Source organism: Pleurodeles waltl, chromosome 10 (assembly GCF_031143425.1).
Source record: "Pleurodeles waltl isolate 20211129_DDA chromosome 10, aPleWal1.hap1.20221129, whole genome shotgun sequence".
Classification (NCBI taxonomy): domain Eukaryota; kingdom Metazoa; phylum Chordata; class Amphibia; order Caudata; family Salamandridae; genus Pleurodeles; species Pleurodeles waltl.
The window spans coordinates 764330507-764343314 of NC_090449.1; the positions used below are offsets into that span (position 1 = coordinate 764330507).

General features: G+C 48.2%; 1 protein-coding gene across 1 annotated transcript in view; it reads right to left on the reverse strand.

Moving 5' to 3' along the window:
- Positions 1-12808, reverse strand: part of GAD2 (glutamate decarboxylase 2) — a 508839-nt gene that overhangs the window by 224969 nt on the left and 271062 nt on the right. The window lies entirely within an intron of this gene.

The following is a 12808-nucleotide window of genomic DNA, read 5'->3' on the forward strand; positions in this document are numbered from 1 at the left end:
CCATCCTGTTCATGGCGGGTTTCCCGCCATGAACAGGATGGCGGTAGGAGGTGTCTGAATCCCCATGGCGGCGGAGCGCGCTCCGCCGCCATGGAGGATTCAATGGGGCAGCGGTAAACCGGCGGGAGACCGCCGGTTTACCCTTTCTGACCGCGGCTGAACCGCCGCGGTCAGAATGCCCTTGGGAGCACCGCCAGCCTGTTGGCGGTGCTCCCGTGGTCGGTGACCCTGGCGGTCACCGGCCGCCAGGGTCAGAATGACCCCCATAATGTATAGATTAATAGGGCTAAGGAAATGAACATTATCTATGCAACATGTGCTTTACTAGGTTTGTAATGTAAAGGAAAATGAAACCATGTGAAGGTCACAACTTTGGTGTCAGCAGTTCTCAAATGGAAGAATTCGGAAGGGTGCAGAATGCGACAAGCACTAGTTGCGAAATTAACAATGAGATTCACAGTTTTAATTGTTGGAAATCGGTATAATTCAACTGGCTGGATAGGAAAAGATAGACAACTGTATTATTTTTCTTTTATAGGTTGAAGGCCGCAAAGGAATATTTTTAAGGTGAAACCGCCGAGTACATGCGCTATCGCATTCGTCTCTTGCGTTCAGTAAAGGGCCTGGAGCCCACCTGAAGCTCACCATTTGTTGGTTTGCGTGGCACTCTTCTTTACAGCCTTGTAATTCGTCAAGGCATGCCTGGCATCACTACCGTTTCTTTGTGTAGAGCCGCGATGTTGTTTTTACTTTGAGTGCCCAGCAAACAGAAGGCTTGTGATTGGCAAAAACGTGCCCAGCAGGCAGAAAATGGCAACATTTTATTTTTTTAATCCCATATTTTCTTTTGTTTTTGCTTGTGGGCGCTGTTGTCAAAAGATGACAATTAACTTGTAATTTGTGAGTGATGCCAGGGACACAAATGTTGTTCTGGTTTCATTCCAATCAATAGCATGCACAGGCAGGCACGAAAAAATGGCAATTTAACTTTTCCCGGCACTCTACTGAAATGCTTCATGGTTATTTGAAAATGCCAAACATTACAGTGTACACAGTTATAGGAAATGAAAACTAAAAAAAGCCAGTAGAGTTCAGATGTGAAAATATATTCTCCTTGTGGCATTTCTTTTAGAATGTAGGGCTTGCTCACACCGAACTTGACGGCCCTAGGAGGTTCCAACAAAGCAACCTGGACTTACTCCTGTTTACATCATATATCGCTCAGCTCTGCCGTTACTACAAACCCACATAGTAGTGTTTATTTCAATCTTTGAAAGGTTAGTGTTGAATTTAAATGTAATTCAAACTCATAACCATCAAATTGAGCACATCTCTTTACAGCAGACACACCAATGTCCTGAGACAGCTGCATTGTCATCACCTACAACACACAGGGTGTTCTTTAAAAAAAAACAAAAAGAAAAAACAAGGATGCTGTATCCCAAACATTTTGTGGAGCTCTGAGCCATCTAATTATGGCTAAGCAACGAATCTCTGGCAGTAAACATTCTCTCAGTTTGAATAGGGAAAGGTAGTGGGAGCAGCACAGCGCAGAAGTTGGCTTTGCTCTCTGCTGAAACAGCGATGTACAGTGCTGCAATGGGCATGACCAATTGCAGTCTATCCGCACCAACCAAGCCCTGATTCAACAGGAGACTGGAAGGGGACCAGGCAGCAACACATGGGACTATTAGTTGGCTCCAAAAATGTAACAGAGTAGCACTTCCCTCACTTTTTCAGTATTACAAATATATAATCTGTGCTTCCACTGGATTCCTAACAACACTCCTTTCTTCTTTCAAAACAAGATGCCTTGCAAACAAGCACTGGCTGATACCTTTTTAGGTCAAGCGTGCAAGTGCTTTGAGCTGTTGCAAGTATTGTGGGCTTTTAACCACACTCGCGTCACACCCATCACTTTCACTCGTTCTTGGGCTTGCCTTTTAAAAATCCTTTATCATCATTGGCAAATGCTTTACTTTTGTCCCTCCTTGTGGCGGTTTTGTTACCGCCTTGCAGAGTGCCCCTGTTACGTGGATAATTGCACGATTGCTGACAGGTTTGATGGCAACCAAACATTTCCTTTTGTGACTCTCCTTTGCGCTCATGGCAGCCATGGCACTTTGAATCAGCTCACTTATGTCAACTGTTTTACTTTTCATTTTCAAGTTATGTGGCAGTAACAGTTCAGTTAGGAATTTACAATGCTAATAGCTCTAACTCGAGCAAATGCAAGACCCATTGCATTGCAAATGCTTGTTGATGTTGTGCCTACAAGAGAAAATCACACCCAAGTAGAAGTGACAGACTTCCATTGACAACTAAATGCTATCAGAAATAGGGTGTGACACCTAGATCTGGAGAGCCATCAGGAAAATATATTTTCCAAGCAACCGGTCACCTGTCTCAGAAACTCCTCGAATGTTCCCCTACAGAGCAGAAAAAATTATATTAGGGCACATAGGGCCTGATTCTAACTTTGGAGGACGGTGTTAAACCGTCCCAAAAGTGGCGGATATACCACCGACCGTATTACGAGTCCATTATATCCTATGGAACTCGTAATACGGTAGGTGGTATATCCGCCACTTTTGGGACGGTTTAACACCGTCCTCCAAAGTTAGAATCAGGCCCATAGTGTGGCAATGTACAATGACTGCAGCTTCAGATGCCTCAGTGCCAGCTAGCTTGGCAAAGATGATTTGTATGACATGCTTACTGGAGACTGACCTAGAACTGACAGGCGAAGAGGGAGAGAAGTGGTAATATCCAAAGTGTTGTGCTTCTTAGGCTGTTAATTCCTTCATGTCCTTTGAATTACTTTTTGAGCTGGCTCTTAGTTTTGGACCTTATGGGCTATGGAAGAAAGACCCATAATTAAGCCCTCTGCTCAAGAACTATTCAGAATTCAATTCTATTGGATTTCCAACCTAGTATTTCTTTCATTTTTGGGGATTATGACCTGAATGATTAATGTTTAAGCAGACGAAGTTTGAAAATCTCACATGCATTTCATTTTGCATGGATTGTAATTTAAAATCTCTTAAAGTCGAATTTTAAGTCACAATTGTGAAAATCTCACTTTTAGAAAGTTGGCATTTTTTGTCTTACCCAAGTGTGCCTTCTGCAGTATCCTGCGTTATATGACTGTGAATGGTGCTCCTGTTGAGGTTTGTGTATTCATTCCAGACACTGATACAAGCGGTATTAGGTGTGAATATGATGGACCATTCTGCCATAACTAATGGGAGCAAAGCTGTACCCGGCCTCACTTCCATTTCAAAGGTCTTTGCCTCCAGCACACACAAAGGAACCTGACATTAGTCTTCTGTCACTGCAGACATCTCGGAGCCTTGACAGGGGAAGCAAAAACTTTCCAGAGCCACTCCCATTCATAGGCTGGCACCACCTGTAAATAATGGACCTCCAGAGCCACTCTTCAGTTCACTCCTGGACCTATGGATATTAAAGAAGGATTATGTTTCTCTCCGGGGACTGCACTGATGCTATCAGAGGACTACCATGAGAAGGATGGCTGAACTTGCTCCCTTCATCCTGGGTTAACCTGAGTAACTTCAGGGGGTCAGTTGGCTGACCTCCTGTCTGAGCTACAGAGACATAACAAGCTTCAGAAGCCTCGCTGCAAATGGCCAACTGATCTTCTGCACTGGACCTGCCCAGACCTGTAACTTGATCTGCCTGAGCCCTACTGGGCTCTACTGGAGTGAGTTCCTGATCTCCAAGAGGTGTCTCCCGAGGTTCTGAACCTTTATCTGACACCAGTTGAGCTGCTCCTGTGAAGAAGCTGATATCCTAAAGTTTTGGGCTCTGCCTCACTCTATGGTCACCAGCACGAAGCTCCAGTGTGCCAGACTCTTCTGGCTACAGTGATGAAAAGCAACGTGAAATCTCAACTTTGCCCTACAGTAACGACAGCTAATGGTGACCACCAATGCGGAGCTCCAGCAAGGACCACCTGCAACACCATAATGGTTGTTTGAGCTAGAGTGACAAGAATCCATGACACCAGGCCTGATCTTCACAGTACAGCAGTAAACATCCATGATGCTCTCCCTGCTCCCTGTGCCAACAGAACTGTTCATGCCAGACTTTGAGAAGGCAACTTTTGCAGCAGGGCTAACCTGGCCCCTTCTACCAGTCCATGCTCCATTGTGGACAGCCTGAACGTTAGACTTTCCCCCTGTATAACATAACCAGATGACAGCAATCGGTGCTTTGTGCTTTTAGCTGTTTTATCTACCCAGGGTGGCACTGGGACAGAAAATAGGCCTTGGCACTAAAATAAAAGTGGACCTTTTCATACATCAAACAACTAAGAGAATGCCCTAAAAAGTGCTAAAGACACAAACAGCTAAAAAAAGAACAGCCCACACACTAACCTATTAGACCAGACAACCTGGCAATTCCCTACAGGCGAGTCTGACCCTGTATATACATAGAAGTATGAAATTGCATATATCAGGTTCTACTAATTAAATTTTTGTCTTTCTGCTATCATTTTATTTATAAAAAATATTCTATTTTTCAAATTGGTTTGAGATTTTTCTTGTGTTGTGTTTTCACTTTACTGTTGTTTGTGTGCTACATAAACACATTGCCTCCTAGTTAAGCCTGACTGCTTTGTGCCAAGCTAGAAGAGGTTAACCATAGGTTAATTTATTGACTTTTGTGCTTCGTCAAGGATTGTGGTTATTTCTTAGTTGTCTTCCTCCAGGACCTCACTGCAGCATTTTACACAGTTTCCAACCCCATCCTCATTCAACACCTACATAACACTGGAATCCAAGGACACACAGGCCCTCATTCTGACCTTGGCGGGCGGCGGAGGCCGCCCGCCAAAGTCCCGCCGTCAGATTACCGCTCCGCGGTCGAAAGACCGCAGCGGTAATTCTGACTTTCCCGCTGGGCTGGCGGGCGGTCGCCTTCAGACCGCCCGCCAGCCCAGCGGGAAAGAGGCTTCCACGATGAAGCCGGCTCGGAATCGAGCCGGCGGAGTGGAAGCTGTGCGACGGGTGCAGTTGCACCCGTCGCGTATTTCACTGTCTGCACAGCAGACAGTGAAATACATGTAGGGGCACTCTTACGGGGGCCCCTGCAATGCCCATGCCAGTGGCATGGGCACTGCAGGGGCCCCCAGGGGCCCCGCGACCCCCCCTACCGCCATCCGGATCCCGGCGGTCCGACCGCCGGGATCTGGATGGCGGTAGGGGGGGTCGGAATGCCCGCGGCGGTGCAGCAAGCTGCGCCGCCGCGGAGGATTCAATGGGGCGGCGGTACACTGGCGGGACCCCGCCAGTGGTGCCGGTCCGACCGCGGCTTTACCGCCGCGGTCGGAATCCCCATTGGAGCACCGCCGGCCTGTCGGCGGTGCTCCCGCGGTCCTCCGCCCTGGCGGTCAAAGACCGCCAGGGTCAGAATGACCACCACAGTCTGATGGATCTGCTCCTTCTTCACCGAAAAAGGCAAGTAAATCAGCTTGGCACCACACACTTTGGAAACCTGTGACTTCATCTGCGGAATTCCACAAGGATCCTCACTGAGCCCGGACCCTCTTTAACTCATACATGACCTCTCCAGCAAGATCATACACTGTCACGATATCAGTGTCCTCTCCAATGATGAAAGCTCTTAGCTCATTTTCTCCCTCATGGACAAGACACCTAGAACCTGGCTCAAGCTCACTGCCTGCATGACTGAAATTACCCAAAGGATTAATACCAACTGTCTAAAGCTGAGCACGACCAAGACCGAAATCATGCTCCTTGGAAAGAGCACATCACCGTGAGACTTCACCTGGTGGACCACAAAGCTAGGATCTTCACACACCACACCTGCCACGAACCTCAGGATCATCACTTACAGCAAACTAGACATGACCGCCCAAGTCAATGCCATCAGTGCTTCATGCTTCAATATCCTGAAGATGCTGAGATAGATTTTGAAATGGCTCACAATCAGCACCTAGAAAACCGTCACACACAACCTAGTCACATAAGCAAGTGGATTACGGGAACAACCTCTATGTCAGGATCAACAAAATACTCACCAGATGGCTGCAGACCATTCACGAATCGGTGGCCAGAATCACTCTCAACCTTACATGCGACACACACATCACACAAAACCGGAACAAACTCCACTGGCTCCCCATTTCCAAACAGACACAATTGAAACTCCTCACCCACAGTTTCAAGACACTACATAACACTGGTGCAGTATACCTCAACAATCGAATCTGCTTTCACAAGCCTTCATGGCACCTCCGCTCATCCAAACTACTTGGACAAATCCCACGTGTAAAGAAATGGCTCCCTGTTGCAGTTACCCCCCACTGATACTGATGCTGACTTGACTGAGAAGTGTGCTGGGACTCTGCTAACCAGGCCCCAGCACCAGTGTTCTTTCACCTAAAATGTACCATTGTCTCCACAATTGGCACAACCCTGGCACCCAGGTAAGTCCCTTGTAACTGGTACCCCTGGTACCAAGGGCCCTAATGCCAGGGAAAGTCTCTAAGGGCTGCAGCATGTCTTATGCCACCCTAGGGACCCCTCACTCAGCACAGACACACTGCTTGCCAGCTTGTGTGTGCTGGTGGGGAGAAAATGACTAAGTCGACATGGCACTCCCCTCAGGGTGCCATGCCAACCTCACACTGCCTGTGGCATAATTAAGTCACCCCTCTAGCAGGCCTTACAGCCCTAAGGCAGGGTGCACTATACCACAGGTGAGGGCATAGGTGCATGAGCACTATGCCCCTACAGTGTCTAAGCAAAACCTTAGACATTGTAAGTGCAGGGTAGTCATAAGAGTATATGGTCTGGGAGTCTGTCAAAAACGAACTCCACAGCTCCATAATGGCTACACTGAATACTGGGAAGTTTGGTAACAAACCTCTCAGAATAATAAACCCACACTGATGCCAGTGTTGGATTTATTAAAAAATGCACACAGAGGGCATCTTGGAGATGCCCCCTGTACTTTACCCAATTGTTCAGTGCAGGACTGACTGGTCTGTGCCAGCCTGCTGCTGAGAGACGAGTTTCTGACCCCATGTGGTGAGGGCCTTTGTGCTCTCTGGGGACAGAAATAAAAGCCTGCTCTGGGTGGAGACGCTTCACACCTCCCCCCTGCAGGAACTGTAACACCTAGCAGTGAGCCTCAAAGGCTCAGGCTTCGTGTTACAATGCCCCAGGGCACTCCAGCTAGTGGAGATGCCCGCCCCCTGGACACAGCCCCCACTTTTGGCGGCAAGTCCAGGAGAGATAATGAGAAAAACAAGGAGTCGTCACTGGCCAGTCAGGACAGCCCCTAAGGTGTCCTGAGCTGAGGTGACTCTGACTTTTAGAAATCCTCCATCTTGCAGATGGAGGATTCCCCCAATAGGGATAGGGATGTGCCCCCCTCCCCTCAGGGGGGAGGCACAAAGAGGGTGTAGCCACCCTCAAGGACAGTAGCCATTGGCTACTGCCCTCCCAGACCTAAACACACCCCTAAATTCAGTATTTAGGGGCTCCCCAGAACCAAGGAAACTAGATTCCTGCAACCTAAGAAGAAGAGGACTGCTGAGCTGAAAACCCAAGCAGAGAAGACGGAGACACCAACTGCTTTGGCCCCAGCTCTACCGGCCTGTCTCCCCACTTCGAAAAGACACTGCTCCAGCGACGCTTTCCCCAGGACCAGCGACCTCTGAATCCTCAGAGGACTGCCCTGCTCTAGAAGGACAAAGAAACTCCCGAGGACAGCGGCTCTGTTCACCCAAGACTGCAACTTTGTTTCCAAAGAAGCAACTTCCAGACAACTGCGTTTCCCGCCAGAAGCGTGAGACTTGCAACTCTGCACCCGACGCCCCCGGCTCGACTTGTGGAGAACAAACACTTCAGGGAGGACTTCCCGGCGACTACGAGACCGTGAGTAGCCAGAGTTGCCCCTCCTGAGCCCCCACAGCGACGCCTGCAGAGGGAATCCCGAGGCTCCCCCTGACCGCGACTGCCTGACTCCCAGATCCCGACGCCTGGAAAAGACTCTGCACCCGCAGCCCCCAAGACCTGAAAGATCGGAACTCCAGTGCAGGAGTGACCCCCAGGAGGCCCTCTCCCTTGCCCAGGTGGTGGCTACCCCGAGGAGCCCCCCCTTGCCTGCCTGCATCGCTGAAGAGACCCCTTTGTCTCCCATTGATTTCCATTGGAAACCCGACGTGTGTTTGCACACTGCACCCGGCCGCCCCCGTGCTGCTGAGGGTGTACTTTCTGTGCTAACTTGTGTCCCCCCCGGTGCCCTACAAAACCCCCCTGGTCTGCCCTTCGAAGACGCGGGTACTTACCTGCTGGCTGACTGGAACCGGGGCACCCCCTTCTCCATTGAAGCCTATGTGTTTTGGGCACCACTTTGAACTCTGCACCTGACCGGCCATGAGCTGCTGGTGTGGTAACTCTGGGGTCGCTCTGAATCCCCAACGGTGGGCTACCTTGGACCCAAACTTGAACCCCGTAGGTGGTTTACTTACCCGCAAGAACTAACAATTACTTACCTCCCCTAGGAACTGTGAAAATTGCACTGTGTCTAGTTTTAAAATAGCTATATGTGTTTTATTTGAAAAGTATATATGCTATTGTGATTATTCAAAGTTCCTAAAGTACTTACCTGCAATACCTTTCATGCAAAGTATTACATGTAGAATTTGAACCTGTGGTTCTTAAAATAAACTAAGAAAATATATTTTTCTATACAAAAACCTATTGGCCTGAAATTGTCTTTGAGTGTGTGTTCCTCATTTATTGCCTGTGTGTGTACAACAAATGCTTAACACTACTCCTTTGATAAGCCTACTGCTCGACCACACTACCACAAAAACAAAATAGAGCATTAGTATTATCTCTTTTTGCCACTATCTTACCTCTAAGGGGAACCCTTGGACTCTGTTCAAACTATTCCTTACTACTACTTTAAATAGTGCATACAGAGCCAACTTCCTACACCACGCATACAGAAAACCAGATGGAGTGGTTGAGCATTCTCATAAATCACTCTCAAAGCATGGAATACATAAGAGCCTCACTTCTTTAATTCCTAAAGGAGATGAAGTTATGGCTTTTGGAATAGTCCCACTAGGCCTTAGGTATGCCGAAACTCACAACTGCAAAGGGCAAGGATACTCTCCCAGGTGATAGTGCGTTCCACAAATCTGCATAACAGTGTGTGGCTTTCACCCCACCAACCAATATCTTACACATAGACATTATAATTTGTGTGGCTTCATGACACATATATATTAAAGGCATTCTACTTCCAAACACCACATTTTTGTTCTATGTATGAAGCACCAAAATTATGGCTACGTTCTAAACATTCAAATATAACAGTGCTGAGATAAAGGAGTTCCCTTTTTACAGGTATAGCATTCTTTTGAATTATCATGACTAAAGTTTTTTTATATATTAATAACCATGGGAGAGTGGAAACTGGTTTCCTATAAGAAGTACATTTAAGCATACAACAGAAGAGAACAGACCCAACTGTTTGATTCAATCTGTAGCAAGAGCATAGAGGAATGCTTTGTAATGAGAGAATACCTCAGAATTCACAGCTATATTTTAGATTTCATGTCTCAAGCAAGGACAATGGAAACATTGTAACTAATACATTATTTTTAATCAGCAAATCCAGAAGTGATTTATCAGATAAAGCACAGAACAAATGGTGAAAGCCATTGCGTAGAAATGAAATTGTCATGGTCTTGGGCCTGCACTCACCTCTTTATGCTCAGAAGGCATGTGAGTTCAATACTTTAAACTGACAGGCAGTACACATATCCAAAGAAAGGGATAGCTGCTGGTGTTCTCTGAAGAGAGGTTTTGCATTTTTGATTTTCCAGCTAACAAAGAAAACTGCACTGACATACATATTAAATGTGCTAATGTTTTAATTTTTTGGTTGTCACAAGTATGCCTTCCTTAATAAACAAAGGGGGTCATTCTAACCCTGGCGGTAAAAACCGCCAGGGCGAATGACCGCGGTAGCACCGCCAACAGGCTGGCGGTGCACCGCTGGGCATTCTGACCGCGGCGGTTCTGCCGCGGTCAGAAGCGGGAAACCGGCGGTCTCCCGCCGGTTTCCCGCTGCCCTGCAGAATCCCCCATGGCGGCGGAGCCATGGGGATTCTGACACCCCCTACCGCCATCCTGTTCCAGATGGCGGTAGGGGGTGCCGCGGGGCCCCCGTAAGAGGGCCCCAAAAAGAATTTCAGTGTCTGCCTAGCAGACACTGAAATTCGCGACGGGTGCTACTGCACCCGTCGCACTCCAGCAACTCCGCCGGCTCCATTCGGAGCCGGCTTCATCGTTGCTGGGTCTTTCCCGCTGTGCTGGCGGGCGGCCTTTTGGCGGTCGCCCGCCAGCACAGCGGGAAAGCCAGAATGGCCGCCGCGGTCTTGTGACCGCGGTGCGGTCATTTGGCGGTAACCGCATGGCGGGCGGCGACCGCCGCCCGCCGCGGTTATAATCAGGCCCAAAGTGTTAGTGAAATAAAATTGATGTTATAGTATAATTTAGACTCTAGGCTAATTATGTGTTTTGAAACAAATTTAGTTTTCTAATATTTAATGTGAGATTTATGAGTTTAAAGGTACTTGCAGAAATTAAATAATTGCACTTCTCTGACACATTTATTCAATCAAATAATCAATCAATCAAATACATTTCTTAAGCGCACTCCTCACCTGGTAGGGTCTCAAGGCACTGGGTGGGTATTACTGCTCGAAGAGCCATGTTCTGAGGTGCTTTCTGAAGGTTAGGAGATCCTGGGTCTTGCGTAGGTTGGTGGGGAGGGAGTTCCAGGTTTTGGCGGCGAGGTGGGAGAAGGATCTGCTGCAGCAGGTGGTGCGTTGGATGCGGGGGACTGTAGCGAGGGTGAGGTTGGAGGAGCGGAGCTGTCGAGTTGGTTTGTGGAAGTTGATTCATTCGTTGAGGTAGGCCAGTCCGGTGTCATGGAGGGCTTTGTGAGCGTGGACAAGGATTTTGAAAATGATCCTTTTGTTGATGGGCAGCCAGTGTAGGGATCGGAGGTGGGTGGCGATGTGTTTGTGGTGAGGGAGGTTGAGGATTAGACGTGTACCTGCGTTCTGGATGCACTGGAGTTTTCTCTGAAGCTTGGCTGTGGTCCCAGCGTAGAGGGCATTCCCGTAGTACAGTCTGCTGCTTATGAGGGCATGGGTGACCGTTCTTCTTGTTTCTAAAGGAATCCACTTGAAAGTCTTGCTTAGCATGCGAAGGGTGTTGAAGCAGGAGAATGATATGGCATTGATTTGCTGAGTCATGGAGAGAGATGAGTTCAGTATGATGAAGAGATTGCGTGCGTGGGTGGTGGGTGTATAAAAGTATATTAACAATACATTATTATTTAATAGTACACACTTTCAAAATGAAAATACTTTAAATATCTTTTTTTTCTAATTTTCAATGCCACCTTAAAGCCAGAAATCCCTGGCGGCAATACTGGGTCCAAGGGTGGTGGGCCACCAAGAGTCGTTCCATGCTGTCTTGTTGGGACCGAAGATAATGATCTTGGTTTTTTCTGAGTTCAGTTTGAGGTGGCTTACTGTTATCTAGTTAGCGATAGCGAGGAGTCCGGCATGTAGGTTATTCTTGGCGGTAGATGGGTTCCTCGTGAGGGAGATGATGAGCTGTGTGTCATCAGCATATGAAATGATGGTTAGGCCGTGGGGATTGATGATGTTGGTGAGTGGAGCCATGTAGATATTGAAGAGGGTGGGGCTGAGGGAGGATCCGTGGGGGAACCCACAGATGGTCTTTGTGTCTGTAGACCGGAAAGGAGGGAGGCAAACTCTTTGGGTTCTTTCGGAGAGGAAGGAAGTGAGCCAGTCCAGGGCTTTTTCCCGAATTCCGGCGTCAAAGAGGTGTGTGCGAAGGGTTTAGTGGCATACTGTGTCAAAAGCTGTGGGGGATCTAGGAGGATGAGGCCGATGGTTTTGCCCTTGTCCAATCTGGTCCTGATGTCGTCTGTACAGGCGGTGAGGGCGGTCTCAGTGCTGTGTTTTTTGCGGAATCCAGACTGGGAGACGTCGAGTATGTTGTTGTCTTCTACGAAGCGAGATAGTTGTATGTTTACTATCTTCTCTATGACCTTTGCGGGGAAGGGGAGTAGAGAGATAGGTCGGTAGTTTGTAAGGTCTTCAGGGTCTGCTTTGGGTTTTTTGAGAAGAGCGTTGACTTCTGCGTGTTTCCAAATATCTGGGAAGGTTGCGGTCTCGAAGGAGCTGTTGATGACGGCCTGGAGCTGGGGAGCGATGATTTGGCTGGCCTAGTTGAAGATGTGGTGGGGGCACGGATCTGTTGAGGAGCCTGAGTGGATAGAGCTCATGGTTTTGCCGGTTTCTTCGTCGTAGGTGGGGGTCCAGGTGTTCAGTACGTTTGTGCGGCAGGGAGCCATGGTGGTGGCTGTGTCGGTGATGGTGATGGTGGGTGATGGCGATGTGAAGCTGTCGTGCATGTCTGCGATCTTGCTGTGGAAGTAGTTGGGGAGGGAGTTGCAGAGGTCTTGGGAGTGTGGAGGATCGATGGTGCAGGATTTGGGTTTGGTGAGTTCTTTGATGATGGCAAAAGGTTCCTTGCTGTTGTGTGTGTTGTCGTTTTTGCGTTCTTTGTAGAAGGATCGTTTGGTGGTCTGGATGAGCTGGTGATATTTGCGCTTGGCTGATTTGAGGGCAGAGAAGTTGTTCACTGAGGGTTCTTGGCGCCAGGCTTTCTCAATTTTTCGGCATTCTTGTTTG